The sequence below is a fragment of the Chiloscyllium plagiosum genome, unplaced genomic scaffold (genome assembly GCF_037043375.1).
Source record: "Chiloscyllium plagiosum isolate Xiang-an unplaced genomic scaffold, Cpla_swu_hap1 HiC_scaffold_29, whole genome shotgun sequence".
Taxonomy (NCBI): Eukaryota; Metazoa; Chordata; class Chondrichthyes; order Orectolobiformes; family Hemiscylliidae; genus Chiloscyllium; species Chiloscyllium plagiosum.
Genome location: NW_028270167.1, coordinates 40032036 through 40048438, shown reverse-complemented (window position 1 = coordinate 40048438; position 16403 = coordinate 40032036). Strand labels below are relative to the sequence as shown.

General features: G+C 41.5%; 1 long non-coding RNA gene across 1 annotated transcript; it reads right to left on the bottom strand.

The window, feature by feature from the left end:
* Window positions 1-2423: 2423 nt before the first annotated feature.
* Window positions 2424-10738, bottom strand: LOC148142286 (uncharacterized). The gene is made up of 3 exons (XR_015752057.1): window positions 10552-10738; window positions 9575-9680; window positions 2424-2746 (listed from the first exon to the last, which is right to left on the bottom strand). It is a non-coding gene; the product is annotated as an uncharacterized LOC148142286 (long non-coding RNA).
* Window positions 10739-16403: the final 5665 nt, after the last annotated feature.

Sequence of the window (16403 nt, the reverse complement as noted above, 5' to 3'; positions counted from 1 at the left end):
GATGCTGCCTGGCCTGCTGTGTTTTTCCAGCACCACATTTTTCAATTCCAAGGGTTAACCAACCTCTGAGTGAAGACATTCCTCCTGACCTCAAGCTGAAGTGACCTACCATGCATCCTGAATCTGTGACCCCTTGTTCTGGATCCCACCACCCCACCAAGGCCAGGGGACACTCTATCCTTACATCCTCTGTCCAGCCCTGTCAGTTTTATACGTTTCAATGAAATTCCATCTCATTCTTTTGCATTCCACTCAATCCAGGCTTCATGAACTCAATCTCTCCTTGATGGACAAACCTGCTAAGCCACAATTAGTCTGGTGACCCTTTGCTGCATTCCCTCCATGGCAAATATATCTTTTCATAGGTAGGGAGACTTTAAGTCCCTATCTATTCGTTCCATTGGTCTAACATCATTTCTGCAAAGGGGGTTTTAGAATTTTTTTTTCATTTTTTTTAAGCCATGTCTAAGGACTTAAGGAGAAGTTCTTGAATTATAGCTTGTTCTGTCCTCAGAAGGCAGCAGTTTAGACAGCACTAAATGTCTGTGTGCGTGTGTGTGTGAGAGATACATTTGTACATGATTGCATTTAATCCAACTATGGCTTAACATGGAGATGCATCAATGTGGAAACTGTGTTTATGTTTCTGTATGTGCGTTCATATTTAGAAACAATTAACAAGCAGATAACATTTGTTGGTTATAGGCATAACCACAGGTTGGTGACCATTCAGTAAAACATGGCACCAAAAATTACTGCACCTTACCTCACATTTGGCAAAGCACAATTTCTAATGTTCAAAGTAGCTGAAATCTCTAACTTTCCTGGCTGACAAATACAGATTAGTGCTTTCGGTAAAATTTGCCTGTGAAACAGCAGCTCAGTGAGTTTTAACATCCTTTTGAAAGCAGGGAGAAAGTGGGAAGAAACATCATTCAGATATTCTTAACTAACATGCAGTGCTCTGCAAATGTATGTTGAGGTTTAATCTTTTCTCAAAAGCTGAACGATATGGGATACCATTGACACCACAAACCCTGACTACAAAGTGGGGCCAGTCCATGGAATCATACAGTCACTTAGAGTGTGGAAAGAGGTCATTTGGCCAATCGAATCTGCACTGACCCAAAGAACATCCCACCCAGACCGAGGTACCGACCTTATCCCCGTCATGTTGCATTGACTATGGTTAATCATTGGACTGAGGGAGGAAACCAGAGCACCCGGCTAGATGCAGGGAGAATGTATATACACCACAAAAACAGTTATCTGAGACTGGAATCAAACTCAGGTCCTTAGAGCTGTGAGGGAACAGTGCTAACAACTGAGACATCATGCCATCAAGGGACAAACAGTTAAGCATCAGCCAAATTGACTGGTAATTGGAATAGAGTAGAATAGAATATCTTTATTGTTATGGGTACTCAGTACAGAAGTACCAAGAGTACAATGAAAAGTTTTTACAATGTCTGCCTCTAATGAATCCATCTTAGGTAAAGGTACCGAGGTTAAATCTTGGATACAAAAGTGAAATAAAAAGAAAAATAGCAACATTACTTACAGTATCTAAAAAAAAGTTAGAGATAAGGTAGTTATAACATAGTAAGAGGATTGATATTACAGGTCCAGGAAAGAATTTCAAATAGACAATACATTGCAGAAGCTCAGCAAGCACATGGTCTGACCGCCCATGCTAGACCCCAGTCCAAAAACTGTTTTGCTCCACTCTGGGCCTCCAGTCTGGTCCGCCCCAGAACTCAGCTGCACCTAGGTACGTTGTGTTGCTCCGGGACTATCTTCCTCTCATGCTATTCAGGACTTTCTGGAACCATCTTCTCCTTGCACAGCTCCGGGACCATCGTCTCCTTGCACAGCTCCGGGACCATCGTCTCCTTGCACTGCTCCGGGACCATCGTCTCCTTGCACTGCTCCGGGACCATCGTCTCCTTGCACTGCTCCGGGACCATCTTCTCCTTGCACTGCTCCGGGACCATCTTCTCCTTGCACTGCTCCGGGACCATCTTCTCCTTGCACTGCTCCGGGACCATCTTCTCCTTGCACTGCTCCGGGACCATCTTCCCCTTGCACTGCTCCGGGACCATCGTCTCCTTGCACTGCTCCGGGACCATCGTCTCCTTGCACTGCTCCGGGACCATCTTCCCCTTGCACTGCTCCGGGACCATCGTCTCCTTGCACTGCTCCGGGACCATCGTCTCCTTGCACTGCTCCGGGACCATCTTCTCCTTGCACTGCTCCGGGACCATCTTCTCCTTGCACTGTTCCGGGACCATCTTCTCCTTGCACTATTCCGGGACCATCTTCTCCTTGCACTGCTCCGGGACCATCTTCCCCTTGCACTGCTCCGGGACCATCTTCCCCTTGCACTGCTCCGGGACCATCTTCCCCTTGCACTGTTCTGGGACCATCTTCTCCTCGAGCTGTTCTGGGAATATCGTTCCCTCACGCTGTTCTGGGATTATCTTCTTCTCGCGCTGTTCTGTGACTCACTTCCCCGTATGCTCCTTCAGGACTGCTTAAAATAGAGAAAAATATAGAAAATACAGGCGAAGCAGAACTGTTCTGGGTGGACTGTCTTACTCTGCTGCTATCTTCTGCAATTTTCTGCCTCATTAGAGACAGTACATTCCGCCTCAGAAACCTACTCACTGACAATTCCCAATGAACTTGTAGCCTCACAGATGTTGTGGCCAGGGCTGGTACTGGATTCAGGCAATGAGGTGGCAATCTGTAAAAAAAAAATCCGAATATTTGAAATGTTTGGCTGTTGGTGAGGTCAGTTTTATGAGGGAGTTGGAAGCTGAGGTTTAAGAGGCTATGGAAACCTGGGCCAAGGTCAACTCCTTGGGGATACATCCAAGGGGAGACATTGTTTTCTTCACTAGCAAGTGGAGAATGTGTCTCTCCTGCTGCTGGTGAAATGCTGGTTGTGGGGATGTTGAGTCCCTTAAAGAATACTAATTGCCCAATGAAGGGCCTCAATTGATTTATTGACAGGTGGATGGGCAAGCCATTCAACAACACGGCCAATAGAGGGAGGGAGCCATAATTGAACTCATCAGTGGGAGAGTATTAAATGCAGTCCCAATGTCAGCTGTGGCACCTTGTAGGAGTGGGGCATGGTGATCAGATGTGTATGGGACAGGAATTAGGCAAGAATTGTCTTTACCATGATATGTTTTACTCAAGTGGCTGGTTAAATAAAAAGAATAGCATTTGTAACACACTTTGCCTGACTTCAGCCCTTCCGAACGCTCTTTAGTCAATGAAATATTTTTGAAGTGTGCTTACTGCTATCATCTCGGAAGCACATCAGCCAATTTTTACACAACAATTTCCAACATACAGCAAGTGATACTGTCCAGGTAGTTGGCGTTTTTCACATGGTTAAGGAATCAATAGCTGGGAAGCCATTCTTTTGTTCTTCAAAATGGTGCCATGACATTCACCTGTGGAGCAGTCAGAGTCTTATTCTAACATAGCATCTGAATCACAGGCTCTTCCATAGTGCAGCACATCCTCAGTACAGGGCACTCAAGTGTCACCTGGAATGGCAATTGGAGCCTTCAACCTTCTCACACAGAAGTGCGAGTGTGACCACGTGACACTGGGATTAACAATAGTGGAGGTTGAGAGTGACTGTGATGTTAATCTGAAAATTACAAAATATGACCTATTTCTTTATTCTTAAGAAACTCATTGTTTGCAAATATGACACTGCATAAAAATATATATATATATATAATTCATAAGTGAATCTTGGAAAGGGAGAGTCCATGTAACATTTGCTAAGAATCAAACAGGTTCACTTTGGTTTGATCCATTGGAATCCCTTACAGTGGAAGTAAATGTACAGTTTTAACCATTTTATACTTTTGGGAGAGTTGGGTACTGTTTTGATTGTGGTATTTACAAACAGGAAATTAGTTGGCATATTGGAAATCTAACAAGGATTCAATTAATCAAGTTTGTGTTTTTCTGGAGCCAACCAACTAAAATAGGTGATATACTAAACTGGAATCATTAATATTTTAACTGCTACCATGCCTTTGTTTTGTCTATTATTCTTCCAGGTCAACCTGTGATGGTTCAGGAGAACTCATTGTGCTGAAGATCACAAACAAGAACCCTCAACCTTCTCATAGTGCTTCTGAAAAAGCTTCATTTAGAAAAGAGAAGTTTTGGAAGAATGATGATTGAGATGATTGTTCATCCATAGCTGCCCTGCAGAAGGTGGTGGTGAACTGCCTTCTTGAACTGCTGCAGTCCATATCCTGCAGGGAGACCCACAATGCCATTCAGAAGGGAATTCCAGAATTTTGACCCAGCAACACTGAAACAATGGTGATAAATTTCCAAGTCAGCTTAAGAATAGCTTGGATGGGGACTTGCAGGGAGTAGTTTTCCAATGCATCTGCTGCCCTTGTCCTTCTAGATGGTAGTGGTCATGGGTTTGGAAGACGCTGCCTGAACATTTTGAGAATTTTGTTCAGCTCACCAGTTTGCTCAACTTGTAAAACCTTCATAATCTCCTCATATCCATAACTGCTATGTTCAGTATCTGTAACTCACTGACATTCAAGGTACTGGGAATGTGGGACTTCTGTAGGTAGTCATGTATATTTGGCAGTGCAGGCATGGTGAGCTGGAGGACCTTCATCTGTCTTGTATGATTCGATGATTCTACGCAGGTATCTAGGTTGCCATGACCCTTGTGGTATAGTGCACAGAAAGTCAAGCCCCATTATTCCAGGAGTTAAAGTGTGAAGATGTGATCAGTTTAATCTCGAGAATGAATTACTTCTGGCAGTGATAGCCATTTAAGGTAAACAAAACTCATGCCAGGCTTCATCAATGAAGAAGAATCTGAAAATTTAATTATTGTAACAAATGCGTCCTCTAATGTGGCAAAAAACTGATTATTACTTACTAATATCTGAACTAAACTATGTCATCCTTTAAATCCAAATGCTTTCATATTCATTCATAAACAGGACTGATAAAACAGATAAGATGAGCAGTCTTGATAAAGATATATTTGTTATGTATAGGCAGAAAAGCCTATTTCACAGTGCAAATGATGTGACCTTTTCAGGTTTTTTTGTTTTGCAATATCACATTGTGGTTGACTACAGCAGTCCTCAAATTCAGTAGTCAGTCAGTTAGGGTCTTGTCATAGAATCCCTACGGTGTGGAAAGAGGCCATTAAGCCCAACAAATCCATACCGACCCTCGATAGGGTAACCCACCCAGATCTATTCCTCTACCCTATTAGTCTACATTTCTCGTAAATAAAACACCAAACCTATGCTCCCCTGAACAATATAGGCAATTTAGCACAGCCAATTCTCTTAACCTCTTAACACATATACCAACAGATTCAAGAACATTTTCTTCCATGATGTTAATAGACTTCCCAATGGACCTCTCAAATTTTACATTAAATGTTGTTCTTGCTCTTTGTGTACCTTCTCTGCAACCATAACATTGTATCTTTGGGGGCAACACAGTGACTCTGTGGTTTACACTGTTGCCTCACAGTGCCAAGGCCAATTCCTGCCTCAGGTGACTGTCTGTGTGGAGTTTGAACATCTTACCTGTGTCTGTGTGGGTTGGTGAACTGGCCATGCTAAATTGCCCATAGTGTTCAGGAATATGTAAATTAGGTGTATTAGTCTGGGGTAAATGTAAAGCTAGGGGAATTGGGTCTGGGTGGGTTTCTCTTTGGAGGGTCAATGTAGACCTGTTATACCGAAGGGCCTGATTCTACACTACAGGGATACTATATCTTTGGACTGTGGGAAGAAACCGGAGCACCCGGAGGAAACCCACGCAGACACAGAGAGAATGTGCGTACGCCACACAGACAGTCACCCGAGGCTGGAATCGAACCAGGGCCCCTGGGGCTGTGATGCAGCAGTGCTAATCACTGAGCTACCGTGCTGCCCCCATGAATTCAAAGTATCATTTCTTTTGTATCATTTCTTATTATTTCTTTCAGAATTAAATATAGAGATGGTGCACAGATTGACTTGTTGGCAAGCTTGAAGATTTGAATCCCAACTGTTCTGTCTCCTCTTAATCCAGCGACAATTTACCACTGACTTACAAAACTGCCAATTACAGCAAACCCTGTTGCCAGGCAATTCCACTTTTCTCTAAAGACACCTGATGTCCCACAAAAGTACCAAAATCCAGCCTCCAGTAAAGTTATCCATAACCATGTATAACCATTAAGTGCCAACACAGTTGTATCTTTCTTTTCTGTTCTGAAATAAGCAAGTAATAGTTTAAGCTCCTACTTTCCAATTTATATTCCCAAAGTTAAATATGCATGGTTCTTATAACATATCAAAGTAGTTGATAAATTGAATTGGAAGAACAGTGTACAAGCAGTCAATCACACAAGCCATATTTCCATCCATTGACTCCATCTACACTCCCTGCTGCCTCGGGAAGGCAGCCAACATCATCAAAGTCCTCTCCCACCTCAGTTATAATCTTTTCCAACGTCTTTCATCAGGTGGAAGATATAAAAGCTTAAACACATATACCAACAGATTCAAGAACATCTTCTTCCCTGATGTTAATAGACTTCCCAATGGCCCTCTCAAATTTTACATTAAATGTTGTTCTCGCTCTTTGTGTACCTTCTCTGCAACCATAACATTGTATCCTTAGCCTTGTTCTACTACCCTAATGCACTTTGTATGGTATGATCTGCCGGTACAGCATGCAAAATGAAATTTTGCATTGTACCTAAGTATATGTGACAATAATAAATCAAATACAGATCGTTCTGCTATAACACGTGTTTCATTAACGTGAATTCGCCGTAATACAATTGACAAATTGAAGCCACTGTTTCTAAAGTGCAAACTTCTAAAACATGTGTTGGCCTGTAACATGATTACATCATCAACACTTTAAATGCTGTTTCTAAAGTGCCATTTTTCTTTTATTTTTGTAGTTTGTTTGTGTCGGTGCAAAACACAGTGAAAACACTAGGTATCAATTTTATTAATATACCATCACTAGGAAAAAAAACACCCAAGTGGCCAAGGAACCAGTAACAGGCCTGATTGGGCTCTGCTTTTGTGAAAGAACACATGAAGGGGAGGGTAGGGACTAAATCAAAATAGAGTTGGATGGGAAGAGCGATTTTTCTGTAATGCGGTGTTGCACAAGAACACAACCATTGCGGTATAGAAGAATTCCCCATCAATCAAAACATATGATTTATTTCCTTAAAAAATTAAAATTATTAAAATTAAAATAAAACCATTCCATGCAGTTACAGTTTACAGTTCTATATCTTTTGCTGGTCTCTCCTGGTGCAGTTGACTTCATAAGGTAGATTCTTTAAAGAAACTAGGATTATTGAACCAGCAGAAATACATTAGCTGAGCAGATCTTTCTTGAAGAAATCCACTCTTGATAAATGTAATTAGTGGCAGGAGAAATGACATTTACCCCTTGTCTCAGTACTACTGTTGGACGCATTCAGGGAAAAGGGTACAACCCCTCAGACACCAGACAAATTAGTTCCTTAACTAGTTTGTGCCTTTTTTCTGTAAGAACAACTATTATTTTTGATATATGGGTGAGGTCATGCTCTAATAGTGGGACTCATTTACATCATTTTAATAGAGTGCAAGTTTTTGTTTGATAAGTTCCAATTAGCTAGATGTCTGTAAAAAGGTAATTCTTTCTCTTACCATTGTTATTATTAATTACATGTAATTTTGAATGACCAAGCAACGTACCTTAAATGAATTTCCTTACGGGCCATAAAGTGATGTTGAATTGAATTAAGTCAGAAAATTGTAGAATCAAACATGTAGTTTTTGTTATTTTTGCACAGTAATATGAGAATATTGAATTATAGAAATACTTAAAATGAGACTTGCTGTGCTATATCATCTTTGTATAAAGATGATATAGCACAGCAGAAACATTCTATGAGTTCATGGAGTTCTAGTCACCTCATTCTCATTCAAACTATCAAAAAAATCAAAGTTATCAAATTAATTTCTCCTCAATACATTGCTAGTAGATATAGGCTCAGAAACTACACATGTGACACCAATGTTCAGCTCTTGTCAGATCACTTGTTCATCTTTCAGCCTCAGAGAAGCTGCAATATCTTAAGGTTAATTATTGGAAAGACTCAAGTCAATATCTTTGATCCTGTCAAAATCCATTCTGGCACAACCAAAATGGGAACCCGAGGTTGGCTCATAGGAAGATGGTTGTGCTTGTTAGAGGTCATTCATCTCAACTCCACAGGGACATCTCTGCAGGAGTTGTCCTCGGCTCAACCATCTTCAGCTGTTTCATCAATGACCTTCTCTCCATCTTAATGGTCAGATGGCGGGATGTTAATTGACGACTGTTCACTGTCTCATTCCATTCAGGATTCTTGAGGAACTGAAGCAGTTCCTGTGCACAGAGCAAGACCATTCACATGTGATCTAAAGTGCAACAATAACATTCATGCCGCACAGGTAGTAAGAAATTACCACCTCCAACCAAAGTCTAACTACATTCCATGGCAATCCATCATTTTAAGTTCCCATCTTTAAAGTCCTGCCATTGACCAGAAATATAACTAAACCATCCACATTAATACTGTGGTTACAAGAGCAAGTTGGAGGGAGGGGATTCTGTGGTCAGTGTCACATCCAAAATTCTGCTTAGAATCTACAAACCCAAAGTGTAATGGAATATTCTCAACTTGCCTTGATGAGTGCAGTTCCAACAGGTTTCAAGAAGTTTGACACCATTAAAACAAAGCAGCCATTTGACTAGTAACCTATCTATCTCTCTCAACATTCACTCCCTGCATATCAATGTGCAGTGGCAACAGCATGTACCTGTTAGAAAATAGACTACAATAAGCGGTCAGGATTTCTTCAAGTGCAGGTTCCAAACCCATGACTCTACATCTAGGAGGATAAGGGCGGTAGATGCATGACAACACAACCATTTGTAAGTTTTCCTCCATACCCATTATCCCAGCTTGGAACAATATCATTATTCTTTCACTGAGGCTGGGTCACAATCTTGAAACAGCCTTCCTAAAAGTATTGTGGGTATACTTACATCACATGGACAGCAGTGTCTCAAGAAGGTGACTCAGCACTACTTCTCAAGGGCAATTAGAGATGGGCAATAAATGCTGCCCTAGCAATAATGACCAAATCCCACAACTCTCATTAAAACATATCTTTTTGAACAAACTTTTAGCCACCATGCCTCCCTCACCCTTAGTGTCCAACAATGGAACATTGTCTATTTTGTTTTGATGATTCATGGTAAAGATTTGTGAGATGGTAGTTTAATAGTAATGTCTCTGGACTCATGATCCAGAATCCCAGGCTAATGTTTTTGGAATATGAGTTTGAATCTCAGCCTGGCAAGTATGACATTTAATTTCAGTGATAATTTTGAATAAAAAGCCAGGCTAATGATGACCATGTAACCACTTTCAATTGTTGCAAAAACACATCTGGTTCACTCATGTTCATAAACGAAATAAATTTGCCATCCTTACCTAGTATGACTGACGTGTAACTCCAGACCCACAGCAATGTGTTTTATTCTTAACTGCCCTCTGGGCAATTACGCATGGGCAATAAATAAATGGTGCCACACACATCCTATGAATAAACAAAAGAAATGTTCATCTGTAATAAGGGCATTAAATAACTACAAATTGTTGCTACTGACTGCTCATCTCATTTCTGGTTGATATGAAAGCTCACTGTGTAGCATTGTCTGTCTCAGGTCAGCTCTTTCTACATTTGTCTATCTCACTGTGTCAGGGCTGGAGTCTCTGTGTACTGTACTCAGAACCACTCATTCTGCACCATTTAATCATATCAATTACTTGTGTTTTGTAAGCGAAACATTGGGTTGCTTGATCTTGGTATGATTCACAAATGTTGTGAAATGCAGTTTAACAGAATACTGAGTCCTTTGGTGAGAACAGTGCAAACATTCACAAAATGTGAAGTACTCCTTGACATCTTCATGATATTAATGGAAGTTGTTTTTTGTTTGTAAGTAGCATTTCTATCACCTTCATTAGTTACAAAACCACTGTGTAAACACATCTCTTGTTGTTTATTTCATCATTAAAGCAATTAAATTAAAGTCATCTTCATTAACAGAGAACAGGACACTCAAAGTCCCTCTGGTAACTGAGATTCACTCCATGTTCTTTGTTTCAGCTTCATTATGATCCCCTTAGAAACTGATAAATTTATAAGATATTTGATTTCCCAGTGGTGAACATAGAGAAATTTTACAAGCAGGTCTCAAGTTTTAAGACTTTAAGTGTTGCAAACTAAAAGGCATGTTGGTAAAACATCATTTAGTAAACAATTAATGCCCTAAACTACATAAAATAGAAAAGAGGACCCTTATTAGTGCTTATCATGATTGATAACCCCTTGCCACACACATACATATACTGTATACATGTTTATGTATAAGTATATATATGTTTATACATTACAATATACTCACCACAGAATTAAAATAATATGGGAAACAGTCCATTAACACAATTTCCATAGAGTTCACATCTCTCTTTTTTGATGAGTTGCAATGTCCTGTGACTCTCAAAGCTCTTCTGTTCTGGTCTCCTGAAAATTACCAAACTGACTTATACCAGTAAATCACTCACAGCCAATTTCTATTCTTGGCCTCACCAAGGCAATTTTTTTTTCACAGTCCTTAGATTACAACAGAACATATTTCTTGTAGCAGAGACTGTCCTCCCTCTTGTATACTGCCTGATGGCTTCCAGCAGTCTTGTCCTTGTGGTGACAACGTCTTCGTTATGGTGGGACTTCTTTCTCTCTCTCTCTCTCTCTCTCCCCTTCTCTGTTTATCTTTCTGTCCAAAATATTAAGAGACCAGATGTTTGTCCACAGTCAGCCCGGCTTCTCCTGCCTTTGCTTTCGGGTATGTCAGCAAATCTTAATCTTGGCCCAGGTCTCCGTGGTAACAGAAACTTTTTGTTGGATCAAACTCATCCCCAGTCAATGAACTCTCTTCATTAGTCCATTTTACCTTAAACTAAACAGACAGTTTAAACCTTATCTTCTTAATATCAAACCCTAAGACATGAAGATAATAATTTTTCACGAAATAAGAAAATATCACATTGCAAACTCTTTTATCAACTGACCACATGCAATGCATGAAAAATGCCTTTGTTGTCACACCTCAGCATTAAATAGTCTGTCTTGTCAGTGTTACAAAGGATAACCCATCACAATCAATCTCATCTCCCTGCGTAAAGATGTGCAGATTAGGTGGATGGCTATGGGAAATTCAAGGTTACTGAAATGGAGGGTCTGAGTGGGACGCTCTTCAGATGGTTGGTATGCCTTCGATGAGCCAAATGGCCTGCTTCCGCACTGGAGGGATTCTAAGATTCAATGTAAAGCTGAACCACAAGTGGTGCTATACTCTCCAGTTAAATGATCACATTAAGCATATTTGGAAGTAAATACTGTTCAGACCGTGGGATGCTATCAGGAAAGTCCTGCACTACCTGGCTATTTCACCTTGACAGCTTGGTTTTTAGCTGAATACTCTCAAAGCTGCATTGTGACCTCCATCTATAAATGTGCTGTCATTGGGCTGCACCACACAGATTTACTACAGTGACACCGTATTCCCAAACCCAGGGACTGACAACGCCTTATTCAGGACATGAGCTTCAGGACTTCATATGTGACCTAGGACATGCAGTCAGGAGATTAGAGTAGGTTCATCTGTTGTTACTGATATTAAATCTTACCAATAATAAACCTTATTAACGCTAATAAATCTGACTAATGTTAAATGCACATCGCAATAGTCATAATTGCGTTTAAAAGGAGAAAAAAAGTCAGTTGCTTATTCCATAACTTAAATAGGCAGTGTGTACCAGCCAAGCCATTATCTGTTTCCCTGCATTACCATGGCTTATTTTCCTTTTCATCCTCAGCTCTATCTATTTTCAGGTTCCACAGATTGGGTTCCATTTGTGATCCTGTCATTTCACTGTCTTGTTATCGATTTCTCTGTCTCTCTCTTTTGTCTTCTTGTCAGGGTTACAATCTGTGCTGAAAATGTGTTGCTGGAAAAACGCAGCAGGTCAGGCAGCATCCAAGGAGCAGGAGAATCGACGTTTCGGGCATAAGCACTTCTTCAGGAGAGCTTCCGCCGCCTTCGCCTCCACGCCTACTTCTTCAACCAGGACTCCCGCCCACCCTCTGAAGACACCTTCTCCCGCCTCCAACACACCCCATCCACCTGGACACCCCATGCTGGCCTCTTACCTGCCCTCGATCTCTTCATAGCCAACTGCCGCCGTGACATTAATCACCTCAACCTCTCCACCCCTCTCACCCACTCCAACCTCTCACCCTCGGAATGTGCAGCCCTCCACTCCCTCCGTTCCAACCCCAACCTCATTATCAAACCGGCAGACAAGGGAGGTGCGGTAGTAGTTTGGCGCACCGACCTTTACACTACTGAGGCTAAACGGCAGCTCGCGGACACCTCCTCCTACTGCCCCCTTGATCATGACCCCACCTCCCACCACCAAACCATCATTTCCCAGACCATCCATAATCTCATCACCTCAGGGGATCTCCCATCCACCGCCTCCAACCTCATAGTCCCACAACCCCGCACCGCCCGTTTATACCTCCTGCCCAAAATCCACAAACCTGACTGCCCCGGCCATTCCTGAAGAAGGGCTCATGCCCGAAACGTCGATTCTCCTGCTCCTTGGATGCTGCCTGACCTGCTGTGCTTTTCCAGCAACACATTTTCAGCTCTCATCTCCAGCATCTGCAGTCCTCACTTTCTCCTTGAGGGTTACAATCTGTATAAATCACTCAACACCAGACTATAGTCCAACAGGTTTAATTGGAAGCACACTAGCTTTCGGAGCGACGCTCCTTCATCAGGTGATTGTGGAGGGCTCGATCGTAACACAGAATTTATAGCAAAAATTTGCAGTGTGATGTAACTGAAATTATACATTGAAGAATTGATTGTCTGTTAAGCCTTTCATCTGTTAGAATACAGTGATAGTTTCACTTCTTTCATGTGTAAATCACAAAACCCTTTTTTTTAAAAGTTGCATTCTTGGGTTAGCTGTTAACAATGGTGATAGCTAGACAATATGTTGAAGGTGTTAGCCCCCTGTGTTCTCTGTCTATGACACTGCAAATTTTTGCTATAAATTCTGTGTTACGATCGAGCCCTCCACAATCACCTGATGAAGGAGCGTCGCTCCGAAAGCTAGTGTGCTTCCAATTAAACCTGTTGGACTATAACCTGGTGTTGTGTGATTTTTAACTTTGTACACCCCAGTCCAACACCGGCAACTCCGAATCATGTATAAATCACAGTTCACAGTCACTTCTAGCTACTCATATGTTCACACTTCCAGGTTGTAATATCCTGTCACCATCAAATACTGTCATCCTCAGTCTCCACAGAATTTCCAAGCTGACTTTAGGCAGTAAGGACAAATCCAGTGATTTTCTTGTCCTAATCTCAGCCGGGCAAATCTCCCAGAGTCCTCAGATTGTTACTGTCAAATTTCTTTGATCAGGAACCATTTTCCCTCAGGTATTCTGCCTGATAGCTTACAGAGGATTCCAACCTTTTCCCCTCTGCTGACCACAGCCGTGGTACCATTGGTCTCTGTAGAACTTTCTATCTCTCTTTCTGTCCAAAGAAAGACTGAGACACAAAGTCTATCCATAGCAAATCCAGCATCTCCTGCCCATCCTTTTAATGTGAACATTTCACACCTTGCTCATAGTAAATCTCCAACCTGGGCCCTCTACTCTCTCGTTGTATTGTAGGCAGAATTCATAAATGATCATATGACTCTTTCAGAGATGTGGCATGAAGTTGATGGGCTGAATATCCTCCTCCTATAACCATTTTAAAGATTGTGACACAGTGATAATGTCCCTCCATCTGAGTCAGGAAAGCTTGGGTTCAAGTCCAACTTGCTCTTGAGGTGTATAATAAGATCTCTGGGCAGGTTGATTAGAAACAAAAACATGTATGTTAATGAGGCTGTTCACTTGCATTTGTTCTGCTAATACCATTTCAATGTTTGACTTCACCTCTGTCAGCTCTGGCTCAAAGGCAGCCCTCTCACTTCAGAATAAATAAAGCTAAGGATTCAAATTAAACTCAAGAGCATTGAGAGCTGACACTTGCAGCTCGAGAGAGGGTGTGCTGCACTGTCCAAGCAATGTCTGTTCTGTGGTACAATAGAGACATAGAAACACCTCAGGTTCAGATCAAAGGCAGTCAGAGATAATTCATGAGCAACTAATAGATTTGAGAGTGTTTCACAATGGCTTTGGAGTTTAGAAATTATGAGGAAAATGAGAAATGGCTCTGAAAGAACATTGAAAAGTCTAACTGATATAAGTTTAATTAAAGGCAACATTGAGGAGCATTTATTTTTCTCTCAGGGGGTCAGGGGATTGTGGAGTTTACTCTCCTGGGGAGCAATGGAGACTGGATCATTAAATGTTTTTAAAACTGATTGTTAATTGACAAGGGAGTCTAAAGGTGGAGGAGACAGCAAAGTTAAGTCCAGGTCATAAACAGATCAACCAAGATATTATCGATTGGAGGATGAGACTTAAAGTGACAAAGGTTCTACCCCTACTCCAGCATGTTCATGGAACTCTGGACATTTGGAGAGGTTTGGTGTTCTGGGCAGAGCTGATGATTCGAATTGTTTGATGACATCTATTTAGACATGTATATTAACTTTGCACATGTAAGAGAATGACACAGGACATGATATACAATTCTTATGTTAATAGATGCATGGTAGATCAAGACATTTAGTCATATAGAGAAACAAATTCACTGATTCATAAAGTCATTATACATGGGGGTCACTTAGCCCTTTGAGTACATGATGCCTCAGTGTCATGCAACCAATCTGCCCTATCTCCCTGCTCTATCTTCCAGAAGGAAATCCAACTGACTCAGTCCAGTGGATTGGCGAAAGTGAGGACTGCAGATGCTGGAGATTAGAGTCAAGATTAGAGTGGTGCTGGAAAAGCACAGCAGGTCAGGCAGCATCCAAGGACCAGGAAAATTGAGGTTTCAGGCAGGACCCCTATGAAGGGCTCCTGCCCGAAACATCAATTGTCCTGCTCCTCGGATGCTGCCTGACCTGCTCAGTGCAGTGGATGTTCATCTATGCAATCCACCCATCACTGACAGTCTTAAGGTTCGGAGTGACATTAACTCCTGGCTCTGTGTTATTGTGGGTTCAACAGAAAGTTGCTGAATTGTCCATAATGGCAAAAGTAGAGAAAGAAAGGAAAGATATTGTAGGAAAACCAATGAATTTGATACAGTCCGTTTAAAAATGATTGAGCAATGTAGCTCAATGAGTCATTGAGAAATCCCAACAAAATGAGAGACAGCTTGAGATTGTGGTTCTGATAAGTTTCCATAACTAACCCAATGACTCCTAACTTCCTTTGATGTCTGCCTGATATCAGACATCACACCCTGATACAAGTTCAGCTTCTAAGCATTCCTTCAGTTTACTTAAATTTCTCCATTGCAACCAATTGTTGAGGACCATTCTGACTTCTGTGTGGGTCACACAACGCCTGAGAACCAGAGCAATCCACAGAAAAGATCAAAATCAGCATATATTTTAAAAACTGAAAGTAAACATGGTGTCAGCACAAGAGGAAATTCTGACTGTCTCCACAAGCAAGCATTCCTGCACACAAAGCACTACTATACAACTCAAATTAAAGCCAGGGAGCACAGCACATTTTCAAAAACATCACGAGATTGGAAAGTTTCTGCATGTTTTCCTTGGAAGCAGCGTCTGCATATTTTAACCATGTGTGTCTGAGGCAAAGGCTGTATTTTGTTTTTGTTGAGAACGTAGACTGCAGAATCTGCCTGATATCAGACACCACATAGAATGCTGCATGTGAAACAGTCAGGGTATAGAGAGCTGCTTAAAACAAGCTGCATTCAAAGGCACTGTGTTAGGCAGCTCAGCAGCCAGTCACATCAAATAGAAATGAAGCCATGAATCTGCTTGATCTGGTGTTAATCCTATATTGCTGCTCCTGCTCACTCTCCAGCTAATTTTTCTTGCTTCCTCTTCTGAAGTTGACACACACCAGGGCACAGCTCCTTTCACAGCCCGGGTACCTCTGCTGGCTTGCATGATCCGACCATGCCAAGTGTACAGTGAAATGGATAATAATCCCATTGTTATCCTCAGTTATTTCAACCTCTTATGGTCTGTTCGTCTGAATTCACTTGCTATCCTCTCTTACTCTCTCGTTCTATAA